Source organism: Hibiscus syriacus, unplaced genomic scaffold, assembly GCF_006381635.1.
Source record: "Hibiscus syriacus cultivar Baekdansim isolate YM2019G1 unplaced genomic scaffold, ASM638163v2 tig00110500_pilon, whole genome shotgun sequence".
Classification (NCBI taxonomy): domain Eukaryota; kingdom Viridiplantae; phylum Streptophyta; class Magnoliopsida; order Malvales; family Malvaceae; genus Hibiscus; species Hibiscus syriacus.
The window spans coordinates 1,740,935-1,759,533 of record NW_024062762.1 but is presented as its reverse complement, the minus strand read 5'-3'; the positions used below and the strand labels follow the sequence as shown (position 1 = coordinate 1,759,533).

Sequence of the window (18,599 nt, the reverse complement as noted above, 5' to 3'; positions counted from 1 at the left end):
CTAAACATAAATTTGGACCTGAATTACTGATTATAATCAAAACATAACCAAAACCAAGCTCATCTCATGGCAAAACCAACTTCAATGGCAGGGAAACTGAGGTTCTACCCGGATAAGCCCTCCTATGATCCTTCAATGGCTGCAAAACAACTAAAACAATAATTCTAGTATGTGTACCATCAAAAAATTTAGATCGATAAGCTGCACACTTAGCTCGGGGTTTCACAACCTGGTGCAAAGCAAGAAGACCAAGCCAAAACCAGTCCTGTTTATGTAAGATTGTTGGAAAGTTGAGAAACAAATTGCAAGCACAAACTGCCGAGTCTCATTAGAAAAGCATAGGAAATCAAGCTGTCCCTATCTCATAAGATTATTATATGGTAATTTAACCATGTTCTTTTAAGCATGTAAATGCATTAATCCTAACTAAGCCAAATCCTCACATTACCGATTTGTTCTCTTGTCAAACAAGTCAGCTTTAAACATGTTCGAAGCTCCAATTTTAGTTCCGTGCATGGCCCAGAGCACCCATGCCGGGGACTAATACGGTGTTTTCCTAGAAGAAGAACCCTCAGCCAGCAGTTAAGCAACCTAAGGTATATGTGCTTCAACGAGGAGACAACCCATTACCATTGCTTTTATACCTTTTTTTTCATTTTTTACAGGACAATCTAAGTAGGGCTTGAGATGCCATCAAGAAAGATGGACAAACCCTTGAGCAGATTTTCGAGTTAGGAGAAGCCCACTCAAAGTAGTGGCAGCGAGCACCTCTGGTGACAGTCCAGTTCCCGCAGCCGAAGAAGACGCTTCCTTGCTTTGGTCCGGGCTTCCGAACCATTCCTTTGCTGCTCTTCACCCCGCAGAAACAGTAAGGGCGGTACTGGAATAGGGAATTTGTTGATCCTTAGGCTTGTGGGGGTGATGAGGAGAGAAACCCGTGTTCTCAGGGATCGGGTTCCATGTCACCGGACCATCGCTAGCCTGCCACACCAGAGAGTTCGTGATAGCAAACTTAAAACCCTGGCGCATCAAGAGGGCGAGTAAGCGAGCTGTGTTTTTAGCATCGTCAAGACCACAATGTGCACGCCCCTGCCACACCAGACCTGCCATCTCGACCGCCTCCTTCAGATTGCAATGTGCACCACCAAAAACCTCACGGAATGGAACTTTTAAGTTAATCCAACTGCCAAAAGAAGACCAAGATAAATAAATAAATAAATAAATAAATATAAATGTTGACGGCTACAACATCATCACAATTTTCTTGTGACCCAAAATAAGCGCATATCAAATCCATTCACCGGTTAAAGTAAGGAGGCTTCCGGATCTTCTTAAACTGGCACTCAGATTCCAACATTATCCGACAATCCCAGTTTGACCATGTCACCACGGCGAAGTTGGTGTTCTTTATGCCCTTCTTCTCAAGCCATTTATCATGCCTAAGGAGAGCCTCGCTGAGAGTAACGCCTCTATCTACCTAGAACACGTAAATGCAGATTTAGAATATAGGCTAACTAGTTTCCCGGTCTTGGTAAAGTCATAAGGAATTTGGAACTGACCTGAATTTGCTGGATGCCAGTCAGATCCTTGCAGAAATCACTCAGGAGTTGGTTGCAAGTTGGTCGGACGTATGTCTGAAAACATGCTTCCAGATGGCCAGTAGCACTGCTCACAATGACGGAAGGAAACTCGATTATCTCCTGTGGATGGGGGTTTCTCTCCTTGTCGCAGGTAGCCTCAAAGTCTATGACCACGAAGTACTGAAAATCTTGGAACTGGAATTCATACGGGTATCCTTGAGTTACCATATTATATGGCGGACAGTGAAATCGGCTATCCATGGGAAATTGGTAAAACTGCCTCCCAAAAGCATTTGGTGGGTATGACTGCAGCTTATGAGTGTCGGGATAGAAGGTCGGCCAAGAGTCAGGTTCATGTTGAAGGGTAGGTTTGTGGTAAAATTCATTTGGAAGCTCCATAAACTGTCCATTCAAAGAGCAAACCGGTTCTACAACATCCCCACCCGGGTGACTACAGATTTCATCTTTAAGCTCGGGAATACCTTCAATGGAATTCCCAGTACATTGCAGGTTGTACGGGATCCCCTTCGTCTGGAGGCATTTTAAGGTTGCCTCACAGTTTTGCATTGTTTCTGCATAAAATAAATAAGCATAAACATCAGCATATTATTAAATTTAATTTATCGTCACCAATATGACCCATTGTAATTATGATTTCAGAAGTTCAAGATATGTTGATTGTGATGAACAACTCCAGTATTATGATTTCAGACATCATTTTCAGACATGAGCATCCAAGGACCCTCGAAATGAATGGAAAAAAGGAAAATTTTGAAAACACCCAAACCGACAATATAATTGTATTTGACACACCCAAGTCCGAGTAAAATGGCTTCCAATAAAATATAACTTACTCACAAATTTGACAGCACATAAAGAACAAGAAAGGAAATTCTACGATGAGGTTGCTTTCGAAAATGGTAACGACAAGCAATAACCAACATCAGCAGAAGGGGAATCCAGTGAGAGATAAACCAGTAGCAACAAGGCTCGTACGCACCAAAAAAAAAACAAAAAAAGGATGAAAGGACTTGTAATGCATGTTAAAAGCCTTTATCTCACCAACGGACTTCACTCAAGAATAACATATATTAGATCAGATGAAATGCATATCATGCATTACCACCTCTGGCAATGGCCCATCACCTTTTACAAAAAAATGGTGAGCTAAATAAGGTTCAACAAATGAATAACTAGAGAGGTTACCAGGAATATATTCCTCCATTAAACTTTTAATTTGACGGTGAAAGGAACAGCTTAGAAGGTGCCACTATTTCTGAAAATCATCACAAAATCAGATGGAAGCATATTATGGGCAATGAATTTTACTAGGTATGAAGCCTCGTACAATGGGTATGGTGCGAGGATTGTATTTCTCTAGATTCCCATTTAGCTCATTTTTAAAACCTACATTTGACCTCTTGGTGAGAGTTAGCTCATCTTTAAATCGGACCACTATGCAATTCAGAGAATGAGTAAAACTGATACCATGAGTTAATCTAAGCACATTAAAAATACTCAAATGTTAGACCATCAACAATACTATCATCTCTCTCGCCAAGAAATAAAAGAGAGGAAAAAATAGACTACCACTTCATTCACAAAGCCTAGCCAATCTCATTTGGCCATGGTGGTTGAGGACCTAACGACATGCAGATTAGCCAAATGAAGGAATAAACACCCTTCTACTTGTTTAGAAGAATGAGTGTCAAACTTCGCCTGAAATAAAGTCAACATAAGACCCATTTTATTAATATCTTTATTTAACATAAACCTTGTAGCTAACATGCAGGAACTTTCTAGACATGAATGTTACCCACTGGTTGATTTAAGCCCAAATTTACACCTAATTGCTAATGAAACTGAGCTGAGACGGTAACAGTAAAACCTAAACCCGTCACCACACACCATGAACTAACAGTCTCGTGGTACTTTAGGGATCCGAAACCTAAACAGACCACGTTGTGACAAAGAGAGAGTAACTTCACCATGAGGGATGTGTATGGCAATGAGGCTATTCAATAGAAAGGGTACCACAAAAGATCCTAACAAGCAAAAAAAAGGTTACAAATTATCTAGAAATAGTACCATACACCGTGTAAATCTTCTCCACACAGTACGGCTTGCTTAAGGCTAAAGAAGGTAGATTCGGTCAAATAACAGACAGCTTAGAACAAAATACGTAAAACAATAATTACATACTTATCTTCCACTCATTCCAATAAATAAACAACAGAATCAATTGACACCTCCAATTTAGGGTAACATAAACCAAGTTAATACAACATTTTTGCGATTAAGCCGATATATAATTCTTTGTTTATCCAATCAGTGGTCCAACTTTCCAAGTCACCAGAATAAAAAAAGAGTATAACATAAACTTTCAGTTGGCATTAGTAATGTTCAATGGTAGGCCAGAGTTTTAAAAAACCTTCAAGACACCATATCTCACACCAGTCCTACAGGAACCCTGGGGGAACTCCTAAATTTGATTTAAATAATTCAAATAAAAAAATACTCAAAACTAAAGCAACCTAGATGAAGATAAAGCCAAGGGATCTCAACAATAAACAAATAAAACAGTAAAAGGAACTGGCTTTTTAAGAACAAATCAAAAACCATCAAGATAAAGCCAAAAAAATTCGCATAAAACCCCCCAGGAATCAAAGAAAAAATTCAATCAAATATACTAAAACCCATAACTCAAAACAGATCAAAGTTCAAAACTTTAAATCCAAAAATTCCTAGGAACAACTTAAGAAGAAAAAATCAAACCTTTATTTTCAAGGGCCATCATGATCTTGTGTATAATTAAGATCAACCGGGAAGTACATCAGATCCTTCTCTGTTTTCACTCACCTGTAACAACAAATAGTAAATAGATAAATAATCCAGAAAATAAAAAAATTTAAACAAAAAAATGAAACTGAGAAAATAAAATAGGAAGAAAATTGCACAGAAGAGAATGACCTGTTGATGCCCACAGAGAATGACAAAGGAAGATATGTATAATATTGAGAAGAGAAGTCGTTTTTCTCCCTCTTTTTTTTTAATATTTGTGTTTTTATGTATTTGATATATGATTTTTGGAATAATTATGTTCACACCCCTAAAAGTTTACCTTTTTCATTAAAGCCTCCGTATCTTTTAGTTTCTTTTTCATGAATATACATATATATATAAAGTGGAGAGAGTTTAGTTCTTTTTGGTATTTTTTTCATATATTAATTACAATCATTTATTAATCATAAATTTTAAATTTATATATTTAGCCCCCTTCGCCCACGAGAAAACCCGTTGATTGATCGGTCTGCTTTGTTTGTTCGTTAGTTGAGAGCTAATGGAAAGCATCTGACGAAAGAAGTTAAGGAAGGAAAGCTTCAAGCGAGAAATATCACACGTACGCTTTTCAGTTTGACTCAAGGATTCAGTAAGTGTAAGTTTTAAGTGTATCTATTTTAAGTTAAAAAAAAGGGCAAGAAGTAGCTTTTTCAAATCTGGGCATTATCGATATGTAATTTTACCCCAACATGAAAGCGATCAGGGTTCTTCAAGAGGTTTTTTCAGGGGTGATCTAAATGGAAGTGAACTACCGGGAAAAGCAACTCTCCTATACGTCACAGTGTCTTACGATGAAGTGGTTTGATAAACGCCTTAGTCTGCAAGATAATATAACTACCCGTGCAGGGGTTATTTTAGAATTTTGAGGATGGGGAAAGGAATATGTTAAATATATAAATTTAAAGTTTATGATTAATAAATGATTGCAATTAATATATGAAAAAAAATAGATACCAAAAAGAACTAAACTCTTTCCACTTTTCCTTATATATATATATATATATATATATATATATATATATATATATATATATATATTCATGAAAAAGAGAGAGCAAAGATACGGAGGCTTTAATGAAAAAAGGTAAACTTGTAGGGGTGTGAACATAATTATTCTCTTCTATGCAATTTTCGTTCTCTTTATTTTCTCAGTTTCTTTTTTATTTTTTTTCTGGAAAGCTACTAACAGCTTAATTAAATGTAAAAATACAATTGATTTGATTTATTTAAAATATATGAAAATATCTATGATCATTAAACCAAATTTAAACAAGTAATACTAATTAATTCAAAGATTAAAATTTTTATTTAAATTAGAATAAGTCGAGTTAATCGGATGAAGCTACTCATCCAAGACAAGAATGGTAGCGTGCCTGGATGTATCTAGATAATTGCTAGCAATAAAATATACAATATCTAAAATAACCCCAGGATGTCACACTGTACCATTGTCTCCACTAGCCAACAACAGTTCACTACGTGTATGCTCTTCTGGTGAAAAAAACAGAAATCGTTAACAAAAATCTTCTCTTTGTTTACGTGGGGCCCACGTCACCTTGATTCTTCTTTCCTTATGTGTGAATCACAGAGACGCAAAGACTTTTCATTTTATTTTTTTGTTCCCCCTAAAATGAATAAATTATAATTTCATCCTTAACGTCTAGTATTTTTTTCCTTCCAAATAATGCCTTGTGATTTTTCTGAACCACTTTTAAGATTTTAATAGTAGTAATTATTCTTACAATTTTTTGGTTCAAAAATAATTATTGATTAGTAACTTGCATCCTAATATGCAAAATATACATGAAAATATTAATTTATTAAATATTAAATTAGACGCCTCATTTTTAAAATAATTATAATTTAAGAAGATATTTTTGAAAAGAAAATCATAAATCTCGAATATAAATTAATAAAATAGATATGAAATATGTTTTAAAAAATCTCAATGGAAATTAAGAGAATTTATTTGATACACATTATGTATATGATTTATACTCCATGACCTTTACTTGTTTTAATCTAAAACCCTAAAAATTAAACATCTTAAACATTAAGATCCTAAACACTAAGAGAAAATCCTTGTTAGGAGACTTACCCACCAAAACTAGGTGTGTGACGCGGGTCGATCCGAAGTAGTCAGGACAAAGCCTTAGAACCGGGAGTGTAACAAAAAAACCCTAAACATTGATATCCTACATTCAAAATTTTAAACCCTAAATAATAAATAATACTCATGACATTCAAATAGATAATTTTTCCTCTCTCAAAAATTAAGGTTTATTGCAATAATTTGGAAAACCCTATTGAAGGTTGAATTAGTTTCCAATAAAAACCAATAGCCTTTTTTTTATTAAAGTTTAATGATATAGTCTTTAACATAAGAATTAAACGTTAAAAGTTTAAATCTTATAATTCAAATAATAATAATAATAATAAATGCAAATTTGATACAGTAATTATCGGTAAAGTAAAATCTACCTTTTTTCTTAGCTATTGAACCATTTTTTTATCAGTAATAATTATTAATAAAATCTATAATATTATACAAAACATTATAATCAAAGATATTTATTGATGCAATCTTTTTGTGATCTTGCCACAATAATTTTATTGATGTTTATCAATTTATTTTGATTTTTTTAATTTTATTTTCTAAACAAAGTAGCATAAATCGTTATTCATGATTTTTTTTTTGGTAAGAAAATGAAAACTACCTAATTACTTAAACCTAATTGCATTCTTCAATCACGAGTTGGCTTATATCAGCAGGAGGCTCATGTAAGATTCTGGTTTGGCTATCTTCGAAATTGACGCTTCTTGCTAGTTTATCAGCAATTTTATTCCCTTCTCTTCGGACATGTTGCAATCTGACGTTCCAATCCCGGTTTATCAGTTCCCTTATGTACAGTATTATGGTAATATTTATTTCTTTGTTTGTGCTATTCTTCAGTGTCTGTATTGCTTCGAGGCTATTTACTTCAACTACGAGTTGTTGGATTCCTTGTTCCCATGCACATCTTAGCCCTGTATATACTCCCCATAATTATGCTTCCATTGTAGAACATATTCCTATGAAATTTTTGAAGTCGATCCTCCATTTTCCATTCAAATCTCTGATTACTCCTCCACTTTCCATTCAAATCTCTGATTACTCCTCCACATGCTGCTTTTCCATCTGTATTTCTACGGGCTGCATCTGTATTAAGTTTTTCCCATCCCTCTGATGGAGGTAGCCAAACTGTTGGACCAACCAATTCAATTGGCTGTGATTTGTTTGCCTGGTCTCTTTCTCTATTTGCATTGTTTATTGAGTTTGTCATCCTGCAGCTTCGTTCTAATATTCCTGTGTTATCTTCCATAGGATTGTTGAAGACAATCGAATTCCTCATGATCCATATGTTCCATAATACCGATCCGAATAGGATTTCCCAATCTTTACTTTCTTTAGCAAACATGCTTGGTCTTGTTAAATTCACTTCAACCCAATTCTTTATGTCCATTGTTAGGAAGTTATGTAATCTCTCGTTTTTCACCAGTGTTGTCCAAATAGGGGTCACGGTAATGCAGTGTCAAAAAATATGGTTAATATCCTCTATTTGTGTCACACTGATTGGGCAATTACCATCAATTGTAAGATGTCGTCGAAGTCTTTCTGCATTTGTCAGAATTTTACCTTTGCAGACTAGCCATAGGAATGTTTTCAGCTTTTGTGTCCCTTTGTATGCGTGAATTACCTTCCATATAGGTTCTTGAGTATCTTCCCTTTGTTTTATTCTAACTTCATATGTTGTTTTGACAGAGAATTGACGAGCATCTCTCTTTAACCATCCAATTCTATCGTTTTTTGCAGTTGTGTGAGGTCCTTTAATCGCTGCCAGTCTCAGAAGTATATGCAGTGGTAGAAGGTGTTCAATCTGCCTCCAGTTCCAATTACCATTTTCATCAGTCATGCTTTTTATGGTTGCTTTTCCCACCTGATTATGGTCTCGTTGATTGACCAAATTTATTAATGGCCCTATTTCTGCAATCCAGTGGTCTCTCCAAAAATCGGTATGTACCCCATTTCCTATTATTCTGGTTATGTTGCTTCGGACATCCTCCCATACCATGCTTATCCCTTTCCATAGTTTGGAGCAGTTTTGGCTTCTAATATTAGTCGGTATCTCATCTTTGCATTTGTATTTCGCCTTGAGAACCCGAACCCACAATGCATTTTTTTTGCTATTAGATTAAACGCCACTTTCATTATAAATGCTTCATTTTGCCCTTTTATCTTTCTAAATCCAAGACCTCCATCCGATATTTTTTGGCATACTTCCTCCCATTTTACTAATGGCAACCCTCCCTTTTCCATCTATTTTACCCCATACAAATTGTCTGATGATTTTTTCCAGCTCTCTACAAATATTTTTTGGGTAATACTGTTGTCTGCATGGTGTAAGTTGGGATGGCTGCCAAAACAGCTTTTGCAAGTGTAATTCGACCAGCTAGTGACAATGTTTTTGCCTTCCATCCGCTTAATTTAGTTTGAACCATTTGTACCAAGTAATAATAGTATTTCGAGGTGGCTCGGGAGTGTAATATTGGTACTCCTAAATATTTCCCTAGATCATCAACCATAGTAAATCCAAATGATGTGCTTATCTGATTTCACAGTGTTGTTTGTACATTATTAGAGAAGAAAATTGTTGTCTTTGCAATGCTTACCTTGTGTCCCGAGACTTCACAGAATCTTTCTAGTACTGTTCTGATGATATTGAGTTGGTCTAAGGAGGCTTCTGCGAATAGAATCATGTCATCTGCAAAAAATAGATGGGATATCTTTGGGCTGCTTCTTGATGTTTGGAATGGTTTCCATCGTCCTTTTTCGATTTCTATTTTAATTGCTTGTGATAGTCTCTCCATACATAGAACGAAAATATAAGGAGATAATGGGTCGCCTTGTCCTATCCCCCTTGATGGTTTAAAAGCGTCTGTCAATGATCCATTCCACGATATTTGTGTCGAAGCTGTCGAAACACAGTGGTAAATAAGATTACATAGAGCATCTGGGATACCTAGGTCTCGTAATGTATCATCTATGAAACTCCATTCCAGTCTATCATATGCTTTTTCCAAGTCGATTTTTATTGCCATCCAGCATTTTTTCCAGATTTCCTTCTCATAGAATGTATTACCTCTTGGGTTATTATGATATTATCAATGATGCTTCTACCCGGAACAAAACTGGTTTGGTTATCTGATATCCATTCTGGTAACAGGGGCTTCAGACGATTAACTATGATTTTTGTGACTGTTTTATATAGCACTGAACAAAGGCTGATCGGTCGGAACTGGTGCAGTTTTTCTGGTTTAGCTACTTTTGGTAAAATTATCAGTATTGTCTGATTGAGTTGTTCTGGCATTATTCCTTATGTGAATATTTTTCGGATCATCATACAAACTGAATTCCCAACTAAGCTCCAATTTTTCTGATAAAATAACGCATGGATTCCATCTATTTCCAGGTGCCTTAAGTGGTCCCATTCCAAAAATAGCTTCCTTGATTTCCTAATTGGTTACTTCTCGTGTAAGGCTTTCTTTTTCATGCTCTTCTATTTTTTTGAACTTGCCTCTTATTTCATAATTGTATTTAGGATTCTCATTTCTTGAGAATAGATTGGTATAAAATTGGTTTGCCATTTCTCTAAGTTCTTCTTGATCAGTACTCCAACTGCCATCTTCGCGTTTTAAGGTTTCGATTTTGTTTGCTCTTCTTCTTGTTATTGTTGAGGCATGATAGAATGCAGTGTTTCGATCCCCTTCCAGTATCCATTTTGTCCGTGCTTTTTGTCTCCACAAACTCTCCTCCTGGTCTAGTACAGTGTCGAGTTCTGTCCGTAATTGTTTATCCAACTCTACCAGAAATTCTGAGTGTGTTCGTTGTAGAGCTTTGTCTATTCCTCTCAGTCGTGCCAATAAGATTTTTTTCCTTTTTCCTATATGAGCAAAGACGTCTGAGTTCCATTTTTCCACTTCAGTTTTGAATGTGCTAATATTTTCGTTTAGTTCCCCGTTTTCTTTCCATATGGATTTGATAAAGTCTTTAAATTCATGGTGTTCCTGCCATGTTGCTATGAAGCGGAATGGTCGATTTTTATGATCTTGTTTGTCTGTTGTCATCCTTAGGAGAAGGGGTCGATGATCTGAACCAATTTGATCTAGATGCAATACCTGTGAGTTTGGAAATGATGAAATCCACTTTGTGTTTCCGAGGCAACGATCTAGTCTTTGTTGTAGGTTCCTACAATTCCATGTAAATGGTGGACCATGGAATCCTAAATCTAATAATCCAGTAGAATGCATGAAATTGGCGAATAATCGGCTTCCATTTGTGTGTGTCGACGCACCTCCTCTTCTTTCATCTACGTCTAATATCACGTTGAGATCTCCCCCAGGATCCAAGGTGTATTATCATTTGGTGCTAGTGCTTCTAGTTGGCTCCATAGATGTTTTCTTTTAGACTCGTTTGGGTTTGCATAAATTGCTGTGAATTGTGCCCATGTATTCACTTCCTTAGGCCGAAATATACCATTAATGAATTGATTTGATATATGGGTAATCTCAATTTCCATTGTTTCTTCCCAAAGTAGCCAAATTCCACCTCCAAATCCATGTGCTTCTACTCGAAGTGACTGTGTGAATCCTAGTTTATTGATTATTCTGTCTGCTTTTGTTCCACTCGTTCTTGTTTCGAATAATGCAACCATATTTGGTCTGTGTTCTCTAACAAAGAGATTAAATATTCTTTTGAAGGTCGGGCTTGCAGCTCCTTGGCAGTTCCAAAACATGAAACTAGTCATTTAGTTGAATTTGTGAGGTTTCGTATCCTTGTTGTCCGGCAATTAACCGGGACTTCTCTGTGTCTCCCTTCACTTCACTGTTCTTTATCTATTGATCCTTTATCACCATGTTTTTGCGTATTGGCACATTAACTAGTGTTTATGGTTCAATATTGATATGTTCATCATTCGAGGCTGTGGATAGCTTATTAGATACCGTATGTACCCATTCTTTGATCATGTTATGATTTGCAGGGCGAAAAGTTGTTTGTTTTTTTACTTTTAATCCTTTCACATTGTTTTCTTTTCTCATCATTCCAGCTTCTTCTCCCCCTTTTGGGAATTTAGTCCCATGCGTTTTTTTCCCATGCTTGGTTCTTTTATGGTTATGGCTGTGTGGTTTCCGTTCCCTGCTGTGGTTATATGTTCCACTGCTTCCATGTTCTGTCCTTTTATCATTGGAATTACTTCTATTGCATTTTTTATACTGTCCGATTCGTGCATTTTCTTTGTTAGTTTTGGTACCATGTTGTTCATGTTGCGATTTGTTCTCCTTGTTTGATGATCTGGTAGGTTCCTTTTTGTTGTTTCTCCATTTACTAGTTTGGTTCTGTTCTCATTATCTTTTTTATCATCTGTCCTTATTTCTATTTCAGCCATGTGACTATTCTCTTCTTCGCTCAAAATAGTGAAACGAGAGCCCCTTATTTCAGACTTTTGTTTTGCCTTGTCTTTCTCAGTCTTTTGTGTCGTCATTGTTTTTCTTCGACGATTTTCCACCACCATCCATGGTCCAAACATTGTTTCTTCTGATGTTGTTGCAAGGTTATGGTTGTTTTTGTTCCTTTCGTTAAGTTCTTCCTCACATTTAGATTCTATATGTACTTGATATGCTGCACATTGCTCTCTTGTATGCCCATAAACCCCATAATGGAAGCAAATCTATTGTAATCCCTCGTACTCTAGTTTTTGTGTGAATCCATCTATTCCAATACAAGGAATTAGTGGTTGGTTTAGATCTACTAAAACCGCGATTCTTGCAAACTTAACTCTTTCCCCCGCCTGAGTGTTATAATCAACTTTAATTACTCGTCCGACTACTGAAGCAATTAGTCGAAAAAGTGCTTTTGTGTAGTATCTATAAGGTAGTCCTGGCAACCTGATCCATACTATCACTTGTGATGGATGTTTTTCAGAAGTTGAGAATGATCTAATCCACGGTTGGACTGTCAAATAGCTTCCATATATTGTTCATGGCCCTTCTGTTAATACCTTTGTATAGTCATCTTCATCTGCAAATTTGACTAAGAAATAGTTGTTTTCTAGGTCGATTAGTTGTATTTCTCCAATTGGTTTCCATAGGGCTTGGATCCGATTTAGCAGGGCTTTGTATCCTATCATCCGTCCTAACAGCCGAACGATGATGACATTCCTCATGTTTTTATCAATTTGATCATGAACTTTTTCCGAGAATTTGATTGTTGGGAAGGCACCCGATTTGTCGATAACGTAGTCCTCATCCAATACCACAATTTCATCATCATTAATACCACAGCCTGTATTTAGCGTTTTCCTTGCCCTAGATGTGTTGGCTACCATGCTTGCGTAAGTTGCCTTCCCTCTTATCTCTATTTCTGGTTTATCTCCTGTTTCTTTTTGTATTGCGCTTTCAATTTCTTCTACTTCATTCATGCCGGATGCTTCGGCCATGTCTCTCTCTAATAGATTATCGGCATCCATCTCTTCTTTTTCTGTAACACTATCGTTGATATTTCCATCCTTTGTGTTCTTGATTTTCTTTGGATTTCTTTGTTCTTTCAGATTCGCCCGATATTCGGTTCTTTCTAAAGATGGTTGTAAATTGGTCTCCGTCTTCTCCTCCGGCGGTCTTCCTCCAAAGGTTCCATATATGTTTTGTTTTTCGATAAGGTTTTCTTACGGGAACGAGGGAATTTTCCCAATCATATCGATGTCGGCTAAAGTAAAGTGTTCTTCTTGTTATTCATGATTTTATCTGATCATTTAAATTGTTTTTTTAGTAAAAATAAAAAATGATTTTAATTGTTTAGAGATGTTATATTTTTTTTATTGTTCACACTTTATAATATTTGATGTTAATCATATTAATATAACACAATCAAACTTTTAAATATAAATATATACACATAATTATTAATTAAATTGTATTTTACTGTATTTGTTAAATATGTTGTATTTTCATATTTTTTAAAATACTAATTTAATCTATAATATTTTTTATTATTTGTGGTGACTTTTATAATCAATTTTATATTAATGTAATGTTATCTTATTTATTTTACATCAATTCATTAAAAATAGATAATTCTTCTTTATTCATATAATTAATGTGTAAATTTTGATTGAGAAAATAAAAAAAAGATAAGTTATAGAGATGTGATCAATATATTTTTCTTCGGCATATTTTTAATATTTTAATTATTCATATCATTTTTTATTTTTACTAAAAAAATAATTTAAATAATCATATAAAATCATGATAATGATTTATGCCACTTTGATTGGATAGTTCTGCGGTGCGGCGCCTAAAAAATGGCTAATATACGGCGTGACCGGTTAAACAAGTGTCCGGTTAAAATTTAGACCGGTTATGTTATATTATTTAACCGGAAATATTATAAAGTACAATAACATACTAGGTAGCGCTTATATAATGTAATAGGTAGCGCTTATATTGACCTATTTTATAAGTAAACCGGTATATTTATAACGATATCATTGCAAATTTACCTATTACATTATAATATGTTGAAAGTGTCTATACTTTTTTATAAAAAAGATCGATACTTTTTTTAAAGTTATGTAATTTATGTTTCAATTTTTTAATAGTGTTTCATGTTTTTCACCTACATTATTAATTTAATAATTTTATTTGCACAAAAAATTATTTGATTGTTTTGATATTTTATAAAATAATATTTAGAATTTAAATTTAACAATATTAACCAAAGATAATAATAAATATGTAATATATATGTTTATTGTTTTTAATTTAATGATAATATATACCGTAACATAAAAAATAAATCATTAGATACATATAATTACTAAATTAATATTTTAAAACTCACTCAAAAGATAACCTTAAATTAATGTTTTCCACAGTGAAATAAGTATGGACACTTTTATAAAAATGATAGATACTTTATAATATAAGCACTACCTATTACATTATATAAACGCTACCTATTACATTATATAAGTGCTACCTATTACATCATATTTTTACCTATTATATTGAAAGTGTCCATACTTTTTATAAAAAGGATCGATACTTTTTTAAAGTTATGTAATTTATGTTTCAATTTTTTTTAATAGTGTTTCATATTTTCCACCTACAATATTAATTTAATAATTTCATTTGCACAAAAAATTATTTGATTGTTTTGATATTTTATAAAATAATATTTAGAATTTAAATTTAACAATGTTAACCAAAGATAATAATAAATATGTAATATATATGTTTATTGTTTTTAATTTACTAAATTAATATCTTAAAACTCACTCAAAAGATAACCTTAAATTAATGTTTTCCACAATGAAAAAAGTATGGACACTTTTATAAAAAGGATAAATACTTTACAATATAAGCACTACCTATTACATTATATAAGCGCTACCTATTACATCATATTTTTACCTATTATATTGAAAGTGTCCATACTTTTTATAAAAATGATCGATACTTTTTTTAAAGTTATGTAATTTATGTTTCAATTTTTTTAATAGTGTTTCATGTTTTCCACCTACAATATTAATTTAATAATTTTATTTGCACAAAAAATTATTTGATTGTTTTGATATTTTATAAAATAATATTTAGAATTTAAATTTAACAATATTAACCAAAGATAATAATAAATATGTAATATATATGTTTATTGTTTTTAATTTATTAAATTAATATCTTAAAACTCACTCAAAAGATAACCATAAATTAATGTTTTCCACAGTGAAAAAAGTATGGACACTTTTATAAAAAGGATAAATACTTTACAATATAAGCACTACCTATTACATTATATAAGCGCTACCTATTACATCATATTTTTACCTATTATATTGAAAGTGTTCATACTTTTTATAAAAAGGATCGATACTTTTTTTAAAGTTATGTAATTTATGTTTCAATTTTTTTAATAGTGTTTCATGTTTTCCACCTACAATATTAATTTAATAATTTTATTTGCACAAAAAATTATTTGATTGTTTTGATATTTTATAAAATAATATTTAGAATTTAAATTTAACAATATTAACCAAAGATAATAATAAATATGTAATATATATGTTTATTGTTTTTAATTTATTAAATTAATATCTTAAAACTCACTCAAAAGATAACCATAAATTAATGTTTTCCACATGAAAAAAGTATGGACACTTTTATAAAAAGGATAAATACTTTACAATATAAGCACTACCTATTACATTATATAAGCGCTACCTATTACATCATATTTTACCTATTATATTGAAAGTGTTCATACTTTTTATAAAAAGGATCGATACTTTTTTTAAAGTTATGTAATTTATGTTTCAATTTTTTTAATAGTGTTTCATGTTTTCCACCTACAATATTAATTTAATAATTTCATTTGCACAAAAAATTATTTGATTGTTTTGATATTTTATAAAATAATATTTAGAATTTAAATTTAACAATATTAACCAAAAAATAATAAATATGTAATATATATGTTTATTGTTTTTAATTTAATAATAATATATATCGTAACGTAAAAAATAAATCATTAGACGCATATAATTACTAAATTAATATCTTAAAACTCACTCAAAAGATGTACATACCTAAATATGTAGTTATTGTACATACCTAAATTTAATGATAATATATACTTGTAGTTATTGTACATACCTAAATATGTACTGCGAATTTAATGTTGTACCCACCCTTTAACTACCACTACCAATACTACATCCTATTGAAAGCAGCACGACTGAAACATGTTCAAAATGAACCTTTGCTTACATCTCCATCAACTCCTGGACCACTGAACTTGCACAACAAAATTTTTGCCATGGATAATACTGATGTAGACAATGTTAAGCCAACCGAGGAATTCCATGAAGTACATAATGTTGATGAATCTGACAGATTGGTTGGTCAGCTCTTCTGTTCACGTGATCAAGCTTGGTACTTTTACAAGGGATTCGCACGGGAACATGGGTTTAGTGCACGTAAGGGAACAACACGGCTTGACGTGGAAGGGAATGTGAAGACACAAGAATTTTGTTGTTCCAAAGAAGGGTTTTGAGTATCAAAGTCAATACTGTTGATCGTCAACGTGCTCATACGCCAGTCACAAGAACAGGATGTAAGGCTAGAGTCGTAGTTACAGCAACAAATACAAACGATCAGTGGGTTATAAGTAAGTCTGATCAGAAACATAATCATGCATTGTGCACACCTGCTATGACACCATTTATGCGTTCTAATAGAGCTGTAAGTAAGGCTGATATTGATGAGGCAACAACATTGAAAGAGGTCGGTGTTGGCACGTCACAAGTAATGAATTATTTAACGCAGCAGGCAGGGGGCTATCATAATGTTGGATTTACACATAAAGACCTCTACAATGCACTTCAAAGAGGTAAAGCAAAGGAAATCTTCGATGGGGATGTGAATGCGCTTATTGCCTACTTTGATTATAAGAAACATGATGATCCCGAGTTTTTATGACATACTCGGTAGATGAATCGGGGGCATTGTATAATCTTATATGGTCGGATTCTACATCGAGATTGGATTACACATGCTTCGGTGATGTAATTGCGTTCGACACAACGTACAAAGCTAATTTGTATGGTCGACCAATTATGCCTATTGTTGGTGTCAATCATCACCATAACACAATTGTGTTTGCCACTGCCATAATCGCTGACGAGACGCCTCAATCTTTCGAGTGGGTGCTACAGAATTTTTTAGAAGCCATGATGAATAAATCACCTATTTCAGTTGTCACCGATGGTAATAGGGCAATGCAGAGGGCTATCAAATATGTTATCCCTTATGCTAAGCACATATTATATTCTTGGCATCTTTCTCGCAATGCACAAGCTAACATTGGTGACTCAAAGTTTACAGCAGCATTCTCAAAATGCATGGCTTCCTGGTGGACAACCAAGGAATTTGATATTCAATGGCGTTCGGTTGTTTCAGAATTCAACATCCAAAAGCATCCATGGGTGATTTAGAATGGAAATACACGACACTTATGGGCACAATCATATCTAACCGGTCATTTCTTTGCCAATATTCGCTCAACACAAAGGTGCGAGTCTATGAATGCTTCACTAGCTATTGCACTGAAACACAAGAAGATATATTTAGATGTTGTTCGTGTAATTCAAGATGGAATTAGTAGAATGCGTATGAACGAGTTGAAAGCGGATTACTTAAGTTCCCATATGAAGCCCTTCCAAATCACAAAACTGGTCGACCTTGAAAGCCATGCCGTTGCGATTTTTACCCGTGAATCTTTTCGTGTGTTCCAAGATGAACTTATACGGGAGACATTATACCGGATTGAGGCAGAGATTAAGTCCTTATCAGATGAATGTCAACATTATATTTTGTCAAAGTACGCAGAAAATAATAGGAAATTTGAAATTAGTTTTGATTCTCGTACGAAAACTCTAATTTGCTCCTGCAAAAAATTCGAGACCGTTGGACTTCCGTGTCATCATCAACTTCACATTTTGAAGCACTTGGACTACACATATTTGCCCGGGACTTTGATTTAAAGTAGGTGGACTAATGATGCGAAGGCTTCTGCACCCAGCTATGTTGATTTGAATGTGTCTCCAGAAGTGATGCAAATGGCAAGGTTCGCTGCTCTACGTTCAACGTCAAGTAGGTTATGCTACATTGCATCAAAGACAGACGAGTCTTTCAAAACCGCAATAGATGAGATGAAAAAACTAATAGAAGAATTAGAAAACTCGTTTGGTTTGAATGATTCAGTCAACCAGAGCATTGTAGTAAACAATGTTCGTGACCCTCAACAAAAACAACGCAAGCGAAAAGAAGTGTCGAAGAACAAGGTCGAGAAGAAAATTAGGCGATGTGGGTACTGCAACGGTGAGGGACATAACAAACTAACATGTCCTCATGTCAAGCTCAGTTTGAGTACAAGCACACAGCCTACATCAACTGATTTTTTTGAAGACGGAATGGAATGACAACGATCTCCATATATCGTAAGTATCAACATGACTCCTATTGTAAAGTACCGACACAATATTAAAAAGTGTCGATATAGGTTGTAGACCTATTCGCTCATAAAAT

The 18,599-nt window shown here is 33.9% G+C and overlaps 1 long non-coding RNA gene and 1 pseudogene across 1 annotated transcript; one reads left to right on the top strand and one right to left on the bottom strand.

Annotated features, from left to right (window-relative positions):
• The first annotated feature begins 46 nt into the window (after window positions 1-46).
• LOC120129416 lies at window positions 47-18,526 on the top strand. Its single transcript, XR_005516737.1, has 3 exons — window positions 47-167; window positions 17,106-17,112; window positions 18,517-18,526. It is a non-coding gene; the product is annotated as an uncharacterized LOC120129416 (long non-coding RNA).
• LOC120129415 lies at window positions 327-4,613 on the bottom strand (annotated as a pseudogene).
• Window positions 18,527-18,599: the final 73 nt, after the last annotated feature.